Source organism: Scyliorhinus canicula, chromosome 12 (assembly GCF_902713615.1).
Source record: "Scyliorhinus canicula chromosome 12, sScyCan1.1, whole genome shotgun sequence".
NCBI lineage: Eukaryota > Metazoa > Chordata > Chondrichthyes > Carcharhiniformes > Scyliorhinidae > Scyliorhinus > Scyliorhinus canicula.
In genome coordinates, this window is record NC_052157.1 from 33,990,027 (window position 1) to 34,012,635 (window position 22,609).

The window sequence follows — 22,609 nt, forward strand, 5'->3', positions numbered from 1 at the left end:
GGGTCAGGTCAAAGCTCTCAGTCGGACTTTGAGCACCGTTGCCTGAGAGTTTGAAATTTGTTTCTACAACCTATTCAGATTGGAACCTGTAAATTTTCTGATGCTGCAGTTCAGCTAAAATAGAAACAGAAAATGCTGGAAACACTGATAAGCTCTTGCAACAACTGTGGTGAGAGAACGAGCAACTTGTTTTAAATTGATGACCTTTCATCAAAACTGGAAGATTTTCGAGAGGAGCAGCTTTTTAAGCAAGAACATAGCCGGGGGAAAATGGAACAGAGAACGAGAAAAGGGCAAAATTCTGTGATAGGAGGGTAGGAATGGTTAAATGTCAAAAATGATGATGGTATAAGATGAAAGGGGGTGATAGTGAAAGAAGTGTAGGCACAGAGGTTTTTATAGCGAGATATACAACTTTCTGAGAAGGAGTAAGTGTTTAATTTAATTAGACACCACAAATTTATCAAACCTCACCACAACAGGTGGGACATTTACTATTCTATCATTTTGCTTATTCTCTAAAGAAAGTTCCCTCCTGTAGGATCGTAATAGTAAAGTAAAACCCTATTGTCACTTCCTATTGATCATTTTTGTCAAGAATATTGGAAGTGGCACAAGTTTTGCTGTAATATTTCTGTATCAAAGAATAGTCAGTTGTCACTTGTATTTGAAATCCCGACTGTTTGTTGGGATTTGAAATGTAAAATGAAATGAAATGAAAATCGCTTATTGTCACGAGTAGGCTTCAATAAAGTTACTGTGAAAAGCCCCTAGTCGCCACATTCCGGCGCCTGTTCGGGGAGGCTGTTACGGGAATTGAACCGTGCTGCTGGCCTACTTGGTCTGCTTTCAAAGCCAGCGATTTAGCCCTGTGCTAAACATCCCCTTATATTTAGGATTCAATCTCCAATTTCCTAAAATCCTGGGATTGTGAGCATTACTCACCTGCTTGGTATAAAGGAACTGTGCCAAGGATTCAACTTGCAATAAATAAGAGTGAAATTCGGCAGAAGCTGAAAATCTGAAATAAAGACAGGAAATCCTGGAAACATTCAGCAGGTCTGACAGCATCTGTAGGGAGAGAATAAGAAAGAAGTATTTAATATAGATCAAAATGTATTTATTATCATTCTCACCATTGCTTCATTAATGATTATCCCTCTAGCACCATTCACGACTCCTCAGATACTGGATCAGTTTGTTCCATATGCAGTAAACCTGGACAATATTAAGGCATGGGTTGATAAGTAGCATGCAACATCTGTGTCAGAAAAGTGCCAGATAATGACCATCTATAACTAGAGAGAATCTATATCTCCACCAGACTTTCAATGGCATTACCATCGCTGAATCCCCCACTATCATAACCCTGGGGTTACCTTTGGCCAGAAACTGAACTGGACCAGTCATACAAATACAAGTGGCTACATGAGTAGGTCAGAGGCTAAGATATCTGGAAGAGCAATTCACCTCCAGGCTCCATGTCCACCATCTACAAGGCACAAGTCAGTAGTGTAATGGAATGCTGTCCACTTGCCTGGATGGGTACAGCTCCAACAACACTCATCACCAGCTCAACACCAGGATAAAGCAGGCCCACTTGTTCAGCACCTCAGCACTACACCCACTCCTTCAACATTCACTCCCTCCTACAATGTGTACCAGATACAAGATGCACTGCAGCAACTTGCCAAGGCTCCTGCAATAGCATCTTCCAAACCCATGGCATCTACCATCTAGAAGGACAAGGGCAACATACCACCTGTATGTTTCCCATCAAGTCACACATCATCCTAACTTGCAACTATATTGCCGTTCCTTCTCTGTCACTGGGTCAAGACCCTCAAACACCTTTCCTAACAGCATTGAGCATATGCCTAGACCAAATAGACTACAACAATTCGAGAAGGCAGATCACCACAACATTACCATTACCAATTCGGGATGGGCAACAAATGCTCGCCTTTCCAGCAAAGGCCATATCCTATGAAAGAATTTTTTTAAATACAGAAATCGCAAATGTGAAACTGTAAAATGTTTCTTTTTGCACAGTTTGGGACAGTTATAGGAATTTTGCCTCTAAGTATGAAGGTTGTGAGTTCAAGACTGTAAACACTAGGCCAGGCTTGTCCAATCGTTTTGCTCGCGGGCCACATTTGCCTATTTTTTTCACTCAAGAGGCCAATGTGCAAACTTCAGAAAGATAAAAGGGTGCGATTCAGCAAACTGAGTCCGCTGTTGGGCAGGTTTGGTGGGGTCTTTCTTGTTGCCTGCAGCGCCGAGAAACACCCCGTTATTCAACGGCACTTTGCCATTTTCTTTGACTTCGGGCAGTTTCTCTTTGCTGTGGTCGCACTTAAGAGTGATTTCTGAGACATCAGCTCACAAGCAGGAATGGTTAGCCTCAGATCAGGGTGCCATTTTGATCTGTAGCACCGATCTCCTGCCCTTCCCCTTCAGGCCTCCTCCCCATGCATTATTGAGCCCTCGCATCCTCCCGTAACCTTCTCCAAGCCCCGGAACACCCCCCCCCCCCCCCCCCCCCCCTTGAACACCTAGCCCCCCTCACCATCCCTCCAAGTGGCAAGGTCTCCCCCATGGCCCGAATCCTGGCAGTGCCAGGTGTTCTGGTCCCGGCAGTGCCCCACATACACACACCCACTGTCACTCACTCACTCACTCCCCCACACCCACCATCACTCACTCACTCACTCACTCCCCCACACCCATTGTCACTCACTCACACACACATACCCACTGTCACTCACTCACTCACTCCCCCACACCCACACCCATCGTCACTCAGCCACTCACTCCCCCACACCCATCGTCACTCACTCACTCACCCACACCCATTGTCACTCACTCACTCTCTCTCACACACTGTCACTCAGCCACTCACTCCCCCACACCCACCATCACTCACTCACTCATTCACCCACACCCATCGTCACTCATTCACTCACTCTCTCTCACACACACACACACACCCACCCACTGTCACTCACTCACTCCCCCACATTCATCGTCACTCAGTCACTCACTTCCCCACACCCACACCCATCGTCACTCACTCACTCACTCTCTCACACACACACACCCACCATCACTCACTCACTCACTCACCCACACCCACACCCATCGTCACTCACTCACTCTCTCACACACACACACACCCACCCACTGTTACTCACTCACTCACTCCCCCACACCCATCGTCACTCACTCACTCACTCCCCCACACCCACACCCATCGTCACTCAGCCACTCACTCCCCACACCCACCATCACTCACTCACTCCCCCACACCCACACCCATCGTCACTCAGTCACTCACTCTCTCTCACACACACACACACACTGTCACTCACTCCCCCACACCCACCATCACTCAGTCACTCACTCTCTCTCACACACACACACACACACACACACTGTCGCTCGGTCACTCACTCCCCCACACCCACCATCACTCACTCACTCACTCCCCCACACCCATCGTCGCTCACTCACTTACTCCCCGACACCCACACACACCCACCGTCACTTAGTCACTCACTCGCACACACACACACACCGTCATTCAGTCACTCATTCCCCCACACCCACAGTCACTCAGTCACTCACACACACACACACAATCACTCAGTCACTCACTCCCTTACACCCACACACACCCCCACCATCAGTCACTCACTCCCACACTCACACACTCTCTCTCACACACACACACACCCACCCACTGTCACTCACTCACTCACTCCCCACATTCATCGTCACTCAGTCACTCACTTCCCCACACCCACACCCATCGTCACTCACTCACTCACTCTCTCACACACACACACCCACCATCACTCACTCACTCACTCACCCACACCCACACCCATCATCACTCACTCACTCTCTCACACACACACACACCCACCCACTGTTACTCACTCACTCACTCCCCCACACCCATCGTCACTCACTCACTCTCTCACACACACACACACACACCCACTGTTACTCACTCACTCACTCCCCCACACCCACAGTCACTCACTCCCCTACACACACACACACACACCATCAGTCAGTCACTCACTCTCTCACACACACACACACAATCAATCAGTCACTCACTCCCCTACACACACCCACCATCAGTCAGTCACTCACTCTCACACACACACACACAATCAATCAGTCACTCACTCCCCTACACACACACACACCCACCATCAGTCAGTCACTCACACACACACACACACACAATCAATCAGTCACTCACTCCCCTACACACACACACACCCACCATCAGTCAGTCACTCACTCCCACACCCACCCACCGTCGCTCACTCACTCACTCCCCCACATCCACAGTCACTCACCCACACACACACCCACCATCAGTCACTCACTCCCACACTCACACACCGTTACTCAGTCACTAACTCCCCCACACCCACAGTCACTCAGTCACTAACTCCCCCACACCCACACATAGTCACTCAGTCACTCACTCCCACACACACACAATCACTCACTCACTCAATCACTCACTCCCCCACACACACGGTCATTCAGTCACTCACACACACACGCACACACACACACACACCCACGCAGTCACTGATTCCCTGACACACCCACTCACTCACACACCCATTCAATCATTCACACAGTCTTTTCCACACACAGCCACCATTTCTTGCCCGGTCCAACCGAAACGACAAACCTTCAATCACCCTGCCCGATTTGCCTTTGGCCTCCTCGGCCATCAAGACCTCACCCTCCCCAGCCCCACTGTGCCTCTTCCCAACCCTCCACCACCACAGCCCCCTCGGCTCCAGCTGTGCAGCAGTCTGCATCCCCCCCCCACCCCCACCGCCCCACCCCCCACCCCCACCGCCAGGCTCCAGCCCTGATGTGCCTTTCCTTCCCTTACGCACCAGCCTTATACTGTTCGCTTCTTCACCAATGATGGACTGTTTCTCTCCCTCATCTGCCACTGTTACATTCACTAGTCAGCCTATCAGCAGCAAACGTGAGAGAGAAACAGCCTCTGATTGGAGGACAGTAAGAAGTCTTACAACACCAGGTTAAAGTCCAACAGGTTTGTTTCAAACACGAGCTTTCGGAGCGCAGCTCCTTCTTCAGGTGACTGGAGAGGTATGATCCAGAAACATTTATATATAGACAAAGTCAGCGATGCCGGACAATGCTTGGAATACGAGAATTTGCAGGTAGTCAAATCATTACAGATCCAGATCCACCAACTGTTCTGGCTTGAGACAATTCACACCTCTTTAACCTGTGATTATCCCTCTCTCTGGATCTGTAATGATTTGATTACCTGCAAATTCTCGCATTCCAAGCATTGTCCGGCATCGCTGACTTTGTCTATATAAATGTTTCTGGATCATATCTCTCCAGTCACCTGAAGAAGGAGCTGCGCTCCGAAAGCTCGTGTTTGAAACAAACCTGTTGGACTTTAACCTGGTGTTGTAAGACTTCTTACTGTGCTCACCCCAGTCCAACGCCGGCATCTCCACATCTGATTGGAGGAGCAGCTTGAAGCAGAATCATGCATTGAAATTCAGCTGGAAATTTGAAAACTGTGTTGGGGGCCATGTTTTTTTTTTAAAATTTAGATTACCCAATTATTTTTTCCAATTAAGGGGCAATTTAGCGTGGCCAATCCACCTACTCTGCACATTTTTGGGTTGTGGGGGCGAAACCCACGCAGACACGGGGAGAATGTGCAAACTCCACACAGACAGTGACCCAGAGCCGGGATCGAACCTGGGACCTCAGCGCCGTGAGGCGGTTGTGCTAACCACTAGGCCACCGTGCTGCCCTGTTGGGGGCCATGTTAAGGTGCTTCATTGGAAAACCCTGCACTAGGTGACACTCCAGTGGCATATCATAAAGTATGGCATTATGGGGGAAAAAAAAAACATTTGTTTACAACAGGCCTTTGAAATCCTCAGGCAGCGCTGAAGTGGTGACAACCAATATCTTTGAAATGTCATTACTGTTGTACTGTAGGGAAATACAGCAGCCAATTTTTGCACAAACAGCAATGAGATAAATAACCAGATAGTCCATTTTAGTTGCTGTTTGTTGAGTTGAAGGGTAAATGTTGGCCAAAAGGCAGAAAACAAATGATGTCCTTCAAATAGTGTCATAAGATCTCTCTTGTCCAGACCAGCCTTGGTTAAACAACTCATTCAAGAGATGACACTTTTACCAGCACGGCATTCCCTCAGTACTGCATTCAAGTGGCACCTAGATTGCATGCACACTTCTCTGGAATGGAGGTTGACCTCCTGACTCTCAGTTTCAGAGGTGAGACTGTTACCTTTGACCCTGAGCCAAGTCAGTGGCCTGGTCTGTTTCTTCAGCTAGGTGTTGAAAAGTTTATCACACTTCAGTCCAAAAAAGAATAATGAGTGTTACCACCTTAGCCAACATTCCTCTCTCCATTAACACCACCATAAATTCCTAACCATTTGTGAAGTTGTTCCACAGATTTGTTATCCAGTACTTTTAAAAGAACGCAATGACACTAAGAATGTTTTTATACAGTCAAGTACTCTGGGAATGTTAGCAAACCGTATCTGGGGCGAAATTCTCCAGCCCCCAGCAGGGTCGGAGAATCGCCCGGGGCCGCCGAAAATCCCGCCCCGCCGTGGCAGAGATTCTCCGCCACCCGGGAATTGGCGGGGGCGGGAATCACGCCCCGCCGATCAGCGTGACGTCATGACAAACCTCAATTCCGCACCTTTGGGGAGGCCCGACGCCGGAGTGGTTGGCGCCACTCCCCTACGCCGGGACCCCCCGTCTCGCCGGGTAGAGGAGAATGCCACCCCTGGTCTTTTTTGTTTAGAAAACAGAGTATCTGGAGCATCATTGCGCAAACTAGAGCAAAATTGCAGTAAGTGTTCAGTGCCAAAACACATACGTGGTCTTTTCACAAAAGAACCAGCATCAGCTTGTATTTATGTTGTACCATTAAGGTCTCAAGCTGCTTACTAGATGTGTGAAGAGAAAACATGGGGCCTTGTGACGCAGTGGGCAGTAACCCTGCCACTGGGCCCGAAGCTCCAGTTTAAGTCTTATCTCTAGACACGATAGCAAAGGAAGACACATCCATAATGTGACCAAAACAGGTTGAACCTTGTCGTGTTAGGTATATCATGACAAACCTCAACCTGCAAGTCCTTCCTACGTACGCCACTGACAAGACAGAAAGAGCGGGAGAGATTCCTGATCAGCCATGTGTTGAAAAGAAAGTTAGAACCTCTACCATCACCATCCATAGTTTTCAACTACAACATGCATGTGAGAAGTGTACGTTGCCACAGCAACTAGGACCCTCTGAGTAACCCCCCCCCCCCCGGGTCAAGAACAAAATGGACACCGATTCAGTTATGTAAGAGTGATCACCTTTCTGGGTAGCTGCCTGTGTTTAGCCAAATGTGTATCTCTGTTGCTCCAGCATTGACTAAATTTGGGGCCTCACGGTAGCATGGTGGTTAGCATCAATGCTTCACAGCTCCAGGGTCCCAGGTTCGATTCCCGGCTGGGTCACTGTCTGTGTGGAGTCTGCACGTCCTCCCCGTGTGTGCGTGGGTTTCCTCCGGGTGCTCCGGTTTCCTCCCACAGTCCAAAGATGTGCGGGTTAGGTGGATTGGCCATGCTAAATTGCCCGTAGTGTAAGGTTAATGGGGGGATTGTTGGGTTGCGGGTTACGTGGGTTTAAGTGGGGTGATCATGGCTCGGCACAACATTGAGGGCCGAAGGGCCTGTTCTGTGCTGTACTGTTCTATGTTCTATGTTCTATGTTCTAATTTGACTGTGTGTTGGCATGCTATCTCTAATGGTTGGTTTAGTATGATGGGGTAGATTCCTATTGGGTTCAGTTGGAAAACAACTGAAGAGATGTAAATTGGTGTGTTGTCCACTTCACGCTATCGCCCAGTCAAGCTCTACCTAATCCAATGTGTTCTTTCAGACTTGTTGACTCTAGTCTGACAGAAGTTAAGCTATCTTGCAGATGTGGTTATTTACCCCAAGTCAGGCACAGAGTCAGAGAGAGTTCATTTTACCAACCCCACACACACACACACACACACACACACACACAAACACACACACAATGAAATGCACAACATTTTATGGCCGCAGATGAATTGTTTGAACACTGTTCTTATCAGTGCAGAAAGTTCAGTTAAATGTGTCACCTCTGTGCTTGCAGTACCAGAAACAGCCTTCGGAGCCAAGCTGTCATCTGGCTTAGCCGAGAACAATTGCAAGCAGCACACTTCATTCTGTCAAAAGCCAGTAAACTGTGTAAAGAAAATAGCCACAGATCATGCAGCAAGATCTTTTGTCATGAATCATATGTTGACTTTAAGGGACTAACACCAAAGTTTCAGCATAAATGTGGACAAGTGGATTTAAAAACAACCTGGAATTAATTGAGATTTCTTTACTTTTGGCAGAATCCCTGCTCATCATGAATCGGCAGGAGTATGTGGAGAATGATTTGCATTAAGCTCTGGGTGTCAGCTGTGACGCAGTGGGATGGTGGCCATGGGACTTCCCTGGAAATTAATTTTCCATTGACTCTTTCCAAAATAATGCCACAGTCGACGTAATCAGTCCTCCTGCAATTGACTCCAGGGGCTCCGGCTCTCCTTTAATTTGAAATCCTCACACTGCCGTAGCAACCCTGGATGCAAGGTGTCCATAATGCCAAGTATCGCGAGGGCACGAATGACTGGGAATACAACAGATGATGTATTCAGTCTATGTCTGGATGAACCTAATGTACACTCCCTTTTACTTAAGTGGAAAATTCTGAAAGTGGCTAAGGACAGTGGTAAGGCAGCAAAATGGCTCCCAGAGTGTGCCTTTGACATTTTCTGCTACATTGGGTGTAATTTGATCTGTAATTGGTGCCAAATGGGTGGTATTGGATCAGCCACCTGCTGTGCATCTTTTCTTCTTTTTAAGATTTCAATTGGAAAGAAACTCAGGAGATGAGTATAAAGAATGGCCAATCCGTAGGGAAATAGGCCGGCGGCAGCAGCAGCAACCCGGGGGGGGGGGGGGGGGAGCGGGGGGGGGGGGAGCGGGGGGGGGGGGGGGGGGGGGGGGGTTTGGTTCGGTGGGAGGGAGAATTGTGTACATGGGTTTGTTGGCGGGTGTTATCTCTTTCCTTTTTGTTTGCTTTTTTTGTTTGTTTTAGTAGTTGCTTTTGTAGTTGGGTGGGTGTTGTTCTTGGGTTTTTACCATGGTTGTTCTGTTAATATTGCTTTATTGTTTATATTTTGTGAAAACCTTTAATAAAAATTATTTTTTTTTAAAAGAATGGCCAATCCAATATTGCCCACTTTATACCAACAATAACAGTTAAGATGAGCCCTGCTGTGTCCACGAACAACTGGAAAATTGTTCACTCAGCCATCAATAATCGTCTAAGCATTTGAATATCGAAAATATTCTGCCCAAAGCAATATTCATTTTTAACACCTTCAGCTCTGTCCTCTCAATTTGCATGTGGATTAATTTTACAATGATACGTCCCACTGGGCGGAAAGGTGGCACAGTGCTTAGCACTGCTGCCTCACAGCGCCAGGGACCCGGGTTTGATTCCGGCCTTGGGTGACTATCTGTGTGGAGTTTCCACTTTCTCCCCATGTCTGCGTGGGTTTCCTCTGGGTGCTCCGGTTTCCTCCCACAGATGTGCAAGTTAGGCGGTTTGGCCATGCCCCTTAGTGTCCAAAGATGTGCAGGTTAGGTGGGGTTAAAGGGTTACAGGGATAGGGCAGGGGACTGAGCCTAGGTAGGGTGTTCATTCCGAGGGTTGGTGCAGACTCGATGGGCTGATTGGCCTCCTTCTGCACTGTCAGGAATCTATGGAAATGGCTGAACATTTCCTTTGGTTTCCAAAATGGAGTTTGAAAGCTGCAGCACCAATCATCAGTCACGTGAGCAAACCACAGATATCACAAGAACGAGTTCCACAATGAAATGTGTTGTGTTAAAACCAGACCCGCTGACCTTTTCAGCGTTCTCTGTTTGTTTCAGATGCCAGCATCCACAGTATTTTACTTATTTTAGGGTTGTGTTATCACTGTGTCACTGGTGCAATCCCAAAATTTGGAATCTGTAACTCCCAGAAGTTTGGAATCTTAGGGTGACCTTCCAATGGGTGCTCCCAATATCACAGTGTGACTTTGGCAGCAGATTGGGGAAAACCTGGAATTTCTTAGGATTTTCGACCAATATTCTGGCAAAGTTTTGTGGTGGATGATCTGGACAGCTGCTGCAGAGATTTGGCCACCCTAGTTGTTGCTTATTTCAGCAAATCCTTGGACAAGACTCCTGGGTACCCTTACATTCTGACCTAGATTTTCTAAATCCCAGCACGAGGAACCTCATCCACTGCCAGCACACATTAAAAAATCTAGTTTGCACAAAAGGGTTGAAATTTTAACTTTGAAAGGACGTTGGAATGGACAGTTTGGGGAACCTTTGATTAGGGGAATGAGCTGATAACAAAATAACCATGCTTAGAATGAGGTGAGCAAGTAAGGAACAATAATATAAGGGGCAAGACTCTCCGGAAAGATTTCTAAGAGTCGCCAGCCTAGCAGTGTTGGCCTCGGTGCCATGCATTTCCAGCGACATCTGCGGCCGTAGACTCTGGGACTCCTCCAATCGTCTATTGACCTGCTGGGGTGTCACTGACATCTCCCTCTGAATGTCCCGGCCGCTAGATGCGGTCGAGGCCAGTAGGGATCTCCTGTTCTCCCAAGGGTCCCGGAGGGTGAGTCACAGGGCGGCCAGTGAAACCTGGCAGCGGCCGTCAGCTTGGGAAGCCTGACCAGGAGGACTGGCCTCCAGTGCCGCAAGAAGGTCAACGAACTACGCTGGGCCGCATGCACGAGTTAATACCCACCCCAAGACCTTCCCCCCCCCCCCACGCCACCAGCCCCCCCAACCCTCCATTTGTCCCCCCAATCCACCCTTCCCCCCCTCCCTTCACCTCCCTTCCTTCACACCCCTCCCTTCATCCCCCCAAACATTCCATTATTGCCCCCCTCTAATATGAACCGCATGTGGTACTAACGATGCTCTCTCTAAACCCGCAGGAGAAGTTGTCCCACAATCATCGGGGGGGGGGGCAGAAGACTGTAAGAGGTGTGCTGGGCAAAGAACTCTCAAGACCTTCGAGGAATGCGCCCTGGAGGTTACAGGAGTGGATGAGGACAGAGACACCAATGTGGAGTTCAGCGCACACTGCAGAGGTGAGGATTGATCGGGTCCCACCCAGAGGACCTGTCAATAGTTTGTTATTAATGCCATACAGATTGACCCATCCCTCCCACGGACCTCGTATTCATTCACCAGCGGGTTCTCCAGTCGACAACGCCAGCCCATCCTGGGTGGCCCCAGGAGATCACCTTGGAGGAGAGCTCTGAGGATGCGACCATCGATGCGCCATGGCTGTGATCCTCACTCTCCGCCAGTGCAGAGACACACACCTCCATGGGCAACATTATTGGACCGGCTTCTGGGGCACAATCTAGTGAGCAGCACAGAGTTCTGATGTACATCGGGCGGAGGCAGGATAGCAGGTGAGACAGCAGTCGGAGGGTTGCTGGATTCCACGGCCCAGCTGGGACCCAGGCAGATGCTGAACCTGTGGAACATGCCATTCTGGAACTGAAGGGGACGTTAGGGAGCGGCCGGGACATTCAGAGGGAGATGTCAGTGACACCCCAGCAGGTCAATAGACGATTGGAGGAGTCCCAGAGTCTACGGCCGCAGGAGATGTCGCTGAAAATGCATGGCACCGAGGCCAACACTGCTAGGCTGGTGACCACAGTGGAGAGCCTGGTGCACAACATCAGCAGCGTTATTGGAGGTGTCCAAGGCGTGGCGCAAGTGGTGGTGACCTTGCCAGAATGCCCGACGCACTGGGAGTCATGACCCAGTACCAGGCTGACCATGATGAAGGGCTGAGGGACATATCCCGATTTCAGATGGGAATGAGGAGCATCGCTGAGGGCATCAACACCATGGTGCAGACAATGGGGAGCCACCAGGGCTGGCAGAACCAGGTAGCGCAGGGGCAGCCAGCGCTCAAACCAGCTGCCCTTCCAACCCGAGGTGAACCCCAGGGCCCTGTGAGCACTGAACAGGAGGAGGGGGTGCAGGGTAGCAACCTGGACCCATCCTATGGACTGGCAATGGTGTCCACCAACTCCCCCGAGGTCCACCCCTCTGATGAGGCCATGTCTTGCACCCGGAACAGGGTGGCACAGCTGTGCATGTGCCGTCATCAAATGCGCCGAGGCCCTCCAGCCTCCAGATTACACCCACCAGAGTTATCGAAGGCCAAGTGAAGAGGTAAGCTGCTGGTTGCCTCCACATCTGATGTGCATCCTGAGGATACACCTGGATGTAGCGGTAGAACAAAAAAGGCCAAGCACATTGAGGATCACTGAGAGGGCACTGGAGGAGGCGGGGGGGGGGGGGGGGGGGGGGGGGGGGGGGGGGGATGGCATGGATAGGTGGGGAGGCGAATGAAGTGAGTGTTGGGGTGGGGGTGTTGAGGGGGCATCGGGGGAGAGGATGGGGATAGTGGGGTAGAACATCATGAGAGTGGGGTACACTTGTACAAGTAACATTAGTTACATTAGTTACAAATATAATACCCTCACCACCATCAGTATGACGTTTCTGACTCTTTGTTCCGCAATGCGGGCGGTAAAACCAATCCTATGCCTCATCCCTCTAAACATGGCCCCCCACACCCGACACGCCCTGCCCAAGCACACCCGTTCGTGGACATGTTCCCGGAGCTGGGGCCCATCCTCTGGTGATCGAAGGTTGGCCGCTGCATCTGTGGTGCTGCCTCCCGCACCATTCATCATGGTGCAATTGGAGTGCTCGGCAATGACTCCCAGATGCTATATGGTCCACTCACTCACGGGGATCCACTGAGGGATGTGTTAAGTGCTCGCTTAACCGCGATTGGCAATTCCCTATTAGCAATAGTCTTTAGCCGCACGGCCAGAAACCTCTGTGGTCAGTGGAGTAATGGGTGATCGTTGGCCAAACAGTTTGGGACTAGGGTTGCCCCCGGAACAGGAGCACACAGTCCAGGGGTTGTCATGGAGGATCCATGCACAGTCGAACTCCCCCCATCGGCGCCACCCCCCTAGCGGAACCGCCCCCCCCCCCCCAGTCCAAATACCCCCAGCCCCCATGGTAGCCTACAGTCAACTGGGGCTGCAGCCCCGTTTGCCCCCCCCCCCCCCCCCCCCCGCCGAGCACAGTGACAGCATGCCTTATGCCGTCAGGCACCTCGGCTCCCTGGAGCAGCCCATCCTCCAGGTTAATGTTTTTCAAAAGGAGTACTAAATGGCACGTGACTACTTGCTGGGGAGACTGTTGGATATGGGGTCACTCCCGTTAATTGTATGGAAATCGGGCTTAGGTGGTGATAATTGGTTTCTCACCATGCTATGGCGGGATCAAGATTTCGCCTACGGGAGCGGACCGGCTGTATCCTAAACAGTTTGGTGCCCAGCACAGTTCGCGATTTTGGCCTCTCCCACTATTCACCAGCCTCAGTGCACTCGAGCGAGAGTAAAACGAGGCTAGAGAACCTTGCCCAAAGTATTGGAGAACAGGCATCTGCAAATGACTGGAAATATTATTTGAGATAATCAAGCTTGAAATAAGAACATAAACATTGAAATTGAGCTAAGGCATTTTGCACAAAGGGAACATGTGCAAAAGTAAGCACCACGTTAGAATAACAAGCCAAAATCTAAAGTGCCAAGCAAAGCACAGCAATTGGAGAATGTGTTTTGCAGCATTTCTTAATATTGTTGCATATTACTGAAAAGTGCTATGGATTTAAGCAACTTATTCTGTACTTTTTATTGAACTAGAAAATGCCTCACGGAAAAACGTCTATTGACAATGATGTGCAGTATCTAACTGCTGCAAATTGTCAGTACATCAAATTCAGTAAAATTGGAAATGAAATGTGACAGGACATTGTTTGGTTACCGCATTTAATGCTCATACATCAGGATAATATTATCAGGAATTTATTAAGCAACCAAATTAACTGGAATTAATTCCCTGCGTACAAAATAATTGAGGTCTCTCCAGTGGTTTACAAGAAAGGATATACAATTAAACCGATTTGCAGTGGAAGGAAGCTTAAGGGAATGGTACAAAACAGATACAACAGCAGATAGAAGTGAGGCACAATTTAGGTAGGTTTCTGAAGCCTTGGACTTTGGTGGAATATCACCAGCAATCACCAAGATAACACCATGAATTAATTGGATTTTGAAGATCAAATCCATTGTTCTAGAATATGGCCAGACTTGGGGGAGGATTTGAATTAATGACCTGAAAAGATTACAGTTATCTTCAACAACAGAAATTAAGACAGTTTGGTTGTAAGACTGAAAGAAACAATGGAAAACAACCAATTTCCCACAATTGAAAATTATGGATAAAAAGCTGGATTTAAGGGGCAACGTGTTCCCTCTTCAACTCCACAGGGTAGCTCACAAACAAGCTATTAAGTATTGATTCAAACACCATAGATACTCCAGTACGGGCAGCACGGTAGCATGGTGGTTAGCATAAATGCTTCACAGCTCCAGGGTCCCAGGTTCGGTTCCCGGCTGCGTCACTGTCTGTGCGGAGTCTGCACGTCCTCCCCGTGTGTGCGTGGGTTTCCTCCGGGTGCTCCGGTTTCCTCCCACAGTGCAAAGATGTGCGGGTTAGGTGGATTGGCCATGCTAAATTGCCCGTAGTGTCCTAAAAAGTAAGGTTGGGGGGGGGGGGGGGGGGGTGTTGGGTTACGGGTATAGGGTGGATATGTGGGTTTGAGTAGGGTGATCATTGTTCGGCACAACATCGAGGGCCGAAGGGCCTGTTCTGTGCTGTACTGTTCTATGTTCTATGTACCTTGTAATATGTCTTAAACCCTTAAATCCAATTGGAGGAAGAGGGGACCAGAGGTCAATCTTTATTCAGTCTTATTTTTATTCACAAAGCTAAACATTACAAATGTAGAGCTCATAACCCGACACATTAATAAGTCTATTTAAATTATTTTGGGAACTGTAAGTCAAATAGACAAATGAACAAGCTAACTAATGAACCATCATTTACAGGGGTAAAAACAATGGAAATCACAAGATTATTTTGGGGGTGGTTGATGTCTGCCTCTGGTGTCTGCCAATTGTAGTAGGCCTCAAGCACACCAGTGGGCATAGGGACTCCCTCTGTAAGGGCACCTAGGTGCGGACGTAACCACAAAAGAGAGTCAGGTCAAACAACCCCTTAAACTGCTCACTGCCTGGATCTGTTAATGACCAACCTGGTCTGGCCCAGATGCAGATTAACAAAGAGGCCCTTTGATCTGCACTCCCCCCCCCCCCCCCCCCCCCCCCCCCCCCCCCCCCCGGCTTTCCCCCTGCCGCACCCCTCTGAACCAGATAGTCAAGATCTGGATTGTGGGGCTGAAGTGCAACCAAATGTTGAGGTTGCAGCCCCCAAAGATGTTAAAACAGGGGCCGCATCCTCACACAGTCAATGTATGCATGGAACACGGACTCCTTGAGGCCACAGAAATTATAGCCCGGGAGTATGTGAACTTAATTAACCTCTTATTGCATGGGATTCGAGTGTGCAAGATTCCGCACATCGAAACCCTGATAGAGAATGGGAGAGTCCTCATAGAGAGCCCTCCACCTGGGGCCCCTGATACTTCTAGACAGAAAGATGGAATAACCACAGTGTGTCTGGATGGCTGGTGAGTACGAGGAAGTGAAGGGTGTGTAGCAGCAAGCCATGTAGGAAAGCCCACCATGCAGAGTTGAATGACATGATGTGGAGATGCCGGCGTTGGACTGGGGTGAGCACAGTAAGAAGTCTTACAACACCAGGTTAAAGTCCAACAGGTTTGTTTCAAACACGAGCTTTCGGAGCACGGCTCCTTCTTCAGGTGAATGGAAAGGCTTGTTCCAGAAATGTTTATATAGACACAGTCAGAGATGCCCCGGAATGCGAGCACCTGCAGGCAATCAAATCATCAAAGATGCAGAGAGAGAGGTAACTCCAGGTTAAAGAGGTGTGAATTGTCCCAAGCCAGTTCAGTCGGTAGGCCTCTGCAAGTCCAGGCTTGTTGGTGGGGGCCGAATGTAATGCGACATGAATCCCAGATCCCGGTTGAGTCCGCATTCATGCGTGCGGAACTTAGCTATAAGTTAAGTTAATTAACTCACCAGCCATCCAGACACACTGTGGTTATTCCATCTTTCTGTCTAGAAGTATCAGGGGCCCCAGGTGGAGGGCTCTCTATGAGGACTCTCCCATTCTCTATCAGGGTTTCGATGTGCGGAATCTTGCACACTCGAATCCCATTAAGTTCACATTATAGCTAAGTTCCGCACGCATGAATGCGGACTCAACCGGGATCTGGGATTCATGTCGCATTACATTCGGCCCCCACCAACAAGCCTGGACTTGCAGAGGCCTACCGACTGAACTGGCTTGGGACAATTCACACCTCTTTAACCTGGAGTTACCTCTCTCTCTGCATCTTTGATGATTTGATTGCCTGCAGGTGCTCGCATTCCGGGGCATCTCTGACTGTGTCTATATAAACATTTCTGGAACAAGCCTTTCCATTCACCTGAAGAAGGAGCCGTGCTCCGAAAGCTCGTGTTTGAAACAAACCTGTTGGACTTTAACCTGGTGTTGTAAGACTTCTTACAGTTGAATGACAGGAAGGGGATTTCCGTGAGGTGGTTCAGAGGTTGAGGCTCCTGAGGGAGGTTTCCGGGTCCCAGGTCAATGAGAAATTTCACCTAAGTAGGGCTCAGTTCAAAAGGGAGTGCTCCACATGCTGGAGCCACCTCCATGCTGCATGTGTACTTGAGGCTAAACATTAAGACTGGAATTTTCTATCCCAACACCCCCCCACCCGTGGTTTTCCATGATGGATACGGTGAGCCAATGATCGGCAGTTGGATCTTCTGGTCCTGTTGAAGTCCATGGTGTTTTGCATGGCTCACCCGCCTCGGGTCGGTGGGATGGAGGGGGGGGGGGGGGGGGTGCTGCGGGGTGGGGGCGGCTTTGGCTGGTCTGGAAGATCCTGCTAGTGGGAATGGGCTGGAAAACCCCATCCTGTTTTTAAGGCTCCGGATGACTCTGGCTGTGAGCTGGACATCCACTGATGAACTTCAGCCATGTTCCACTGCCAATATCCAACTCTTCTGCCATCCAGTATGTCAACAACCATGGCCATCTTGACAGCCGAACCCTCTCTTTCACCAGCCACATGAACTCGTATTACTGGTGGTGGGAATTCCTGAGTCACGGCTCTGAAACAATAGCCATTATCCCGAATGGGGAAGAGCTCCACTGGGAGGCAACCATGTTCCAGCCTGTGCTCAGCTCCTGATAAAAGACAGACAACACTCACATGGAGGCATGGAGACCTCCCAGGCCCATGAACAGAAACTACGTGTCATTGTTGAGGCTGTGGTCCAGGTGGAAGAAATGCAACACCAAAGTCTTGAGGTACAACCATAAGAAATAGGAGCTTAAGTAGACCGTACAGCCTGACAATATGGTCATGGTTGATCCTCTGCTTCAACTCCAATTGCACATCAATCTGTCGAACTCTGCCTCAGATATACTCTGCAATGAAGCATCCATAACTCTCTGGGTAGAGAATTCCAAAGACTCCTAACCGTTTGACTGAAGACATCTCTCCTAATTTTAGTCCGAAATGATTGACCCCTTATCCTGAGCCTGTGGCCTGTGTTCTAAATTCCCCAAAAGGGGAAACAACTTTTCACTATCTACCCTGTCAAGTCAATCCAGAATTTTCAATTAGATCATCTCTTATTCTTCGAAACTCCAGCGAATAGGGTTGGTCAGCTCAATTGGCCGGCCGGCTGGTTTGTGACGTGGAGCAACGCCGGCATTGGTTCAGTTCCCATACTGCAGTTATTCATGAAGCCCCACGTTCTTTTGAAGCTTGTTTGAGGTGTGGTGACCCTCAGGTCAAATCGTCACCAGTTAAACTTCAAAGGGGAGAGCAGCCTACGGTCTTCCGGGACTGTGGCAACATTTACATTTATTTGCAACCAATTCCCTCAGCTTCTCATCACAGTGGCAGCATGGTGGCACAGTGGTTAGCATTGTTACCTCACAGCGCCAGGGCCGTTCAAGTTTGGCCTCGAGTGACTGTCAGTGTGGAGTTTTCACTTCCTCCCCGAGTTTGCGTGGGTTTCCCCTGAGTGCTCCGGTTTCCTCTCACAGTCCAAAGACGTGCAGGTTAGGTGGATTGGGCATGCCAAATTGCCACTTAGTATCCAACGGTTAGGTGGGGTTACTGGGTTATCGGGATAGGGTGGATTAGTGGGCCTAGGTGGGGTGCTCTTTCCAAGATAGCCTCCTTCCGCACCTAAGGGATTCTATGAACTCATCCCAGGGACCCATCCAGTACCTCCTCTCATGCAAGTATCCCCTTCCTTACATGTGGAAACCATGCACAGTATTCCAGGTATGGTAGAGATACAGACGGGTGAGTCTCACGTCAGTGGTGGGGAAACTACTGGAGAAAATCCTGAAGGAGAGAATTAATTTCCACTTGCAAAGGCACAGGTTAATTAGGGATAATCAGCATGGCTTTGTCAGAGGGAGTCAGGCCTAGCAAATTTGTTTGATAAAGTGGCCGAGTGTGTGAATGCAGGAAGTGCAGTTGGTGTAGTGAATATGGATTTTAGTAAAGCCTTTGACAAGTTCCCACATGGGAGACTCATTGAGAAGGTTGAAGCACATGGAATTCAAGGAAACATGCCGGGATGGATCCAAAACTGGCTGAGTAATAGGACACAAAGGGGGGCTGTAGAAGGCTGTTTGAGTAACTGGAGGCCAGTGTCCAGCGGCGTGGCACAGGGATCAGTGCCAGGTCCCTTATTGTTTGTTATATATATATAAATCGGAAAGAGAAAAACATGAGGGGAATGATAAGTAAATTTAGAAATGACACCAAGATCGGTTAGGTGGCTAATAGTGAAGAGGGTTGTAGATTACAGGAAGATATACATGGCTTTGTCAGATGGACAGAGCAGTAGCAGATGGTATTTAACCCTGATAAGTGTGAGGTTATGCACTTTGGAAGAAGAAACAGTTTAAGGGAGTATGTAATGAATGTCAGGATACTAGGAAGCTCAAAGGAACAGATGGATCTTGGGGTACTTGTTCATAGATCCTTGAAGGCAGCAGAGCAGGTTAATATGGTGGTTAAGAAGGCATATGGGACACTTGTCTTTATCAGTAGTGGCATAGAATATAAGAGCAAGGAGGTTATGCTCGAGCTGTACAGAATATTGGTTAGGCCACAGCTGGAGTACTGTGTGCAGTCCTGGCCACCTCACTATAGGAAGGAGGTGATTGCACTGGAGTGGGTACAGAGGAAATTCACCAGGATGTTGCCTGGGATGGAGCATCACAAAGTGGCATAGCTTTAGGGTGAGGGGCAGGAGATTCTGAGTGGATTTGAGAAAAACATTTTTCCCTCAGAGGTGGGTGAGAATCTGAAATTCTCTGCCTGCGTAGGTAGTGGAGGTTGGAAACCTCACAGGCTTTGAAAAGGACTTGGATGAGCACTTGAGACGCCATCATATTCAAGGATATGTGCTGGGATTAGCGCAAGATTAGGGGTAGTTATTGTTAGTGTGGGCGTGATGGCCAAAGGGCCTTTTCTGCTCTGTACGACTCTGTGGGCTGGATTCTCCCGCCCTGCCCGCCGTAAGAACGCCACGGGCGCACAGCGTAGAATGGAAAAGTCCACTGACCTCGGGCGGGATTCTCTGGTCGCCGGGCGAACGTGGCCCGAGAAAATCGCCCTATGACTCTCCAGTTGTGGTATCCCAGTGGTGAAGTTGATTTGCATATAGTGGACAGGTGCCAGTGTCTTCAGCACAATCAGGGTACCGAATCCCTGGGAGACAGGAGGGCATTTTCCTGCTGCAATTCGAAAGGAAGCAAAGTGAAAGGAAGAATGCCTGAAAGGCCTGGAATTCAGATGTTCCACTTCCTCAGCTGCCGGCAAAGTAACGTTTATGAAGCTCTTTGAGCACATTTCGGGCAGCGACTCTGGGCACTTGCTTCACGCCAGCATTGTGATAAACCTGAGGTAAAATTAGCAAAGGTTTAGAAAGACTTGCATCATCTCACTTGTCCCACCTTTTCCAGTGATGTCATGACAGAATGGGCAGGGGAGCAAGAAGTACCCACTCTCACTTTCTGTGGTATATGAGGGAGAAAACTGGCAGAAACAGCTCCTTCCCTCAGCTCTGCCCCTCCTCCAGCCCCCTAGATCCACCAACCACTCCCAGACTGAGAAAATGTCGGCCTATCGTAATATTGATTAGTTTATATAATTAGCTGAGGCAAACACTTTTTATTCACCTAACAGCAGAGAGAAAATTCAGGGTATGAAAAACCGGCCAAACGAAATATTTCTGCCCGAGTAGCAAATTGTCCATCTGGTGCAACAGACACTTGAAAAATATAACGTTTTTTTTTGCATGAAAGTGAGGCTGACTGCAAAAACACAACTCATTACTGAATACAGTATTGTTTTATTCTGATTAAATTCCCCAAGTAGTTTATTGACTGATGAAGATCAATGGCAGTACATCAATGCCTCACACGTTTTCCTTTTTATTTTCAAAAGTGTGTGCAAGGAGCATTCATTTTCCGTGGAGATGGTGAAATCTGCCAAAACCAAAAGTTCTCATCCTTGAACGTAATTTCCTTATCGAATTGTTTCCGCAGACAGCACTTCCTTGTTTTGTACTGCTGTTTAAATATAGCACCGTGAATTATGTCATTTGCAGCCCTCCCTTGTTCCTTAAATAACCAGATGTCCTTAAATAATTAGTTGTCAGAACATTTTGGTTTTCCTGCATGTCTTGATTGTGTTCCAATCCCTAAACTCACGCTGCAATTTAAAATGTGAAAACTTCCTGATAAACAAATAGCATCAGCACTCAACTGCCGGTTGATTTGAAGTTGTAAATCTTTTCCTGTGTGATTTGTGAGAATTTGACATCATTTTAATCATCCTCTGTTTATTTTTTTTGGTCAGGAAAGCGAACCGTTTTCAAAACTTTCGATGAGATATACTGAACGTGGTGCAACGGATGAAGTGCCAACGTGCAGAACCACAACAGTCGTATCATTTCCTGATATTGCAGATTTCCTGATCTTAGCTTCATTCCTTTTGCAGAAGTACAGACCAAGGGACAGGCACCTCGAAGGAAACCTGTTGACATTTATCCCTGAGCCACTATTCAGACCTGGGGCCTTGCTCTTGTACAGTCTCACTCCCTTCACCCCACCATTCAACTGCCTGGGCCCCAAGCTCTGGAATTTCCTCCCTAAACCTTATCTGGCCGTGTATTAAATTTCTTCTACGAACATTACCAGCTGTGGATACCTCTGCTGCACAGAGGCACCAAGCAGGGATGCCCTTTGTCCCCACTGCTGTTTGCCCTGGCAATTGAGCCACTGGCCATCGCTCTCAGATCAACGAAGGGTGGAGAGGTATCCAGAGGGGATACAGAGAGAATAAGCTCTCACTCAAGGTGGATGACCTGCTCCTCTACATCGAGAACCCCCCCCATCCAGCATGGAAGGAATAATGGGAGTTCAGAGCCTTCTCTGGTTACAAACTCAACCTGAGCAAGAGCGAGATATTCCCTGTGATCGCGCGGTGGGGCGTCGGAATCACAGCTGGGCAAATAGCCATTCAAGTGGGCCCAAACCAATTCTGATACTTGGGGATCCAAATAGCCCACGACTGGAAATGGGTCCACAAATGGAACCTGTCACATCTGATGGAGGAGGTCAAGAGGGACCTCCAGAGTTGGGCCTCGCTCCCGCTCCCCCTGGGGATGGAAGTGCAGACGATCAAGATGAACATACTACCTAGGTTCCTCTTCCTGTTCAGATCCCTCCCGATCTTCATCCCCAAGGCCTTCTTCACTAAGCTCGGTATCATGACGTTTGTATGTGTGTGTGCGGGGGGTGGGGGGGGGGGGGGGGGGAGGGGGCAGGTGAGACCTCTAGGATTCGCAAGAGCGTACTACAAAGAAGGAAAAACATGGGAGGCTAGGCCCTTCCAAACCTACAAATATACCACTGGGCAGCCACCGCACAAAGAGTTTGGGATGGGTCAAATGGCCGGCAGCGGAATGGGTAAAGACGGAGGAGAGCTCCTGCACGAGAAACATCCCTCCGATCCCATTTCCCCCTGGCCCAATTCTCAAGGAGCCAGTGGTGGTGGCCACGCTGAGAATGGGGAACCAGCTCAGGCACCATATTGGACGAAGAGCACATATATAAACAAAGGTACATTAGTTCAAACTTTTACAATACTTTAATTGTACCTCTGTCTCCAAAAAATGTCTACTACCTTTCAAACCAGGATTTTTAAAAAACGTGACTGCAGTAGTCACATACTAACCCAAGCATATAATCC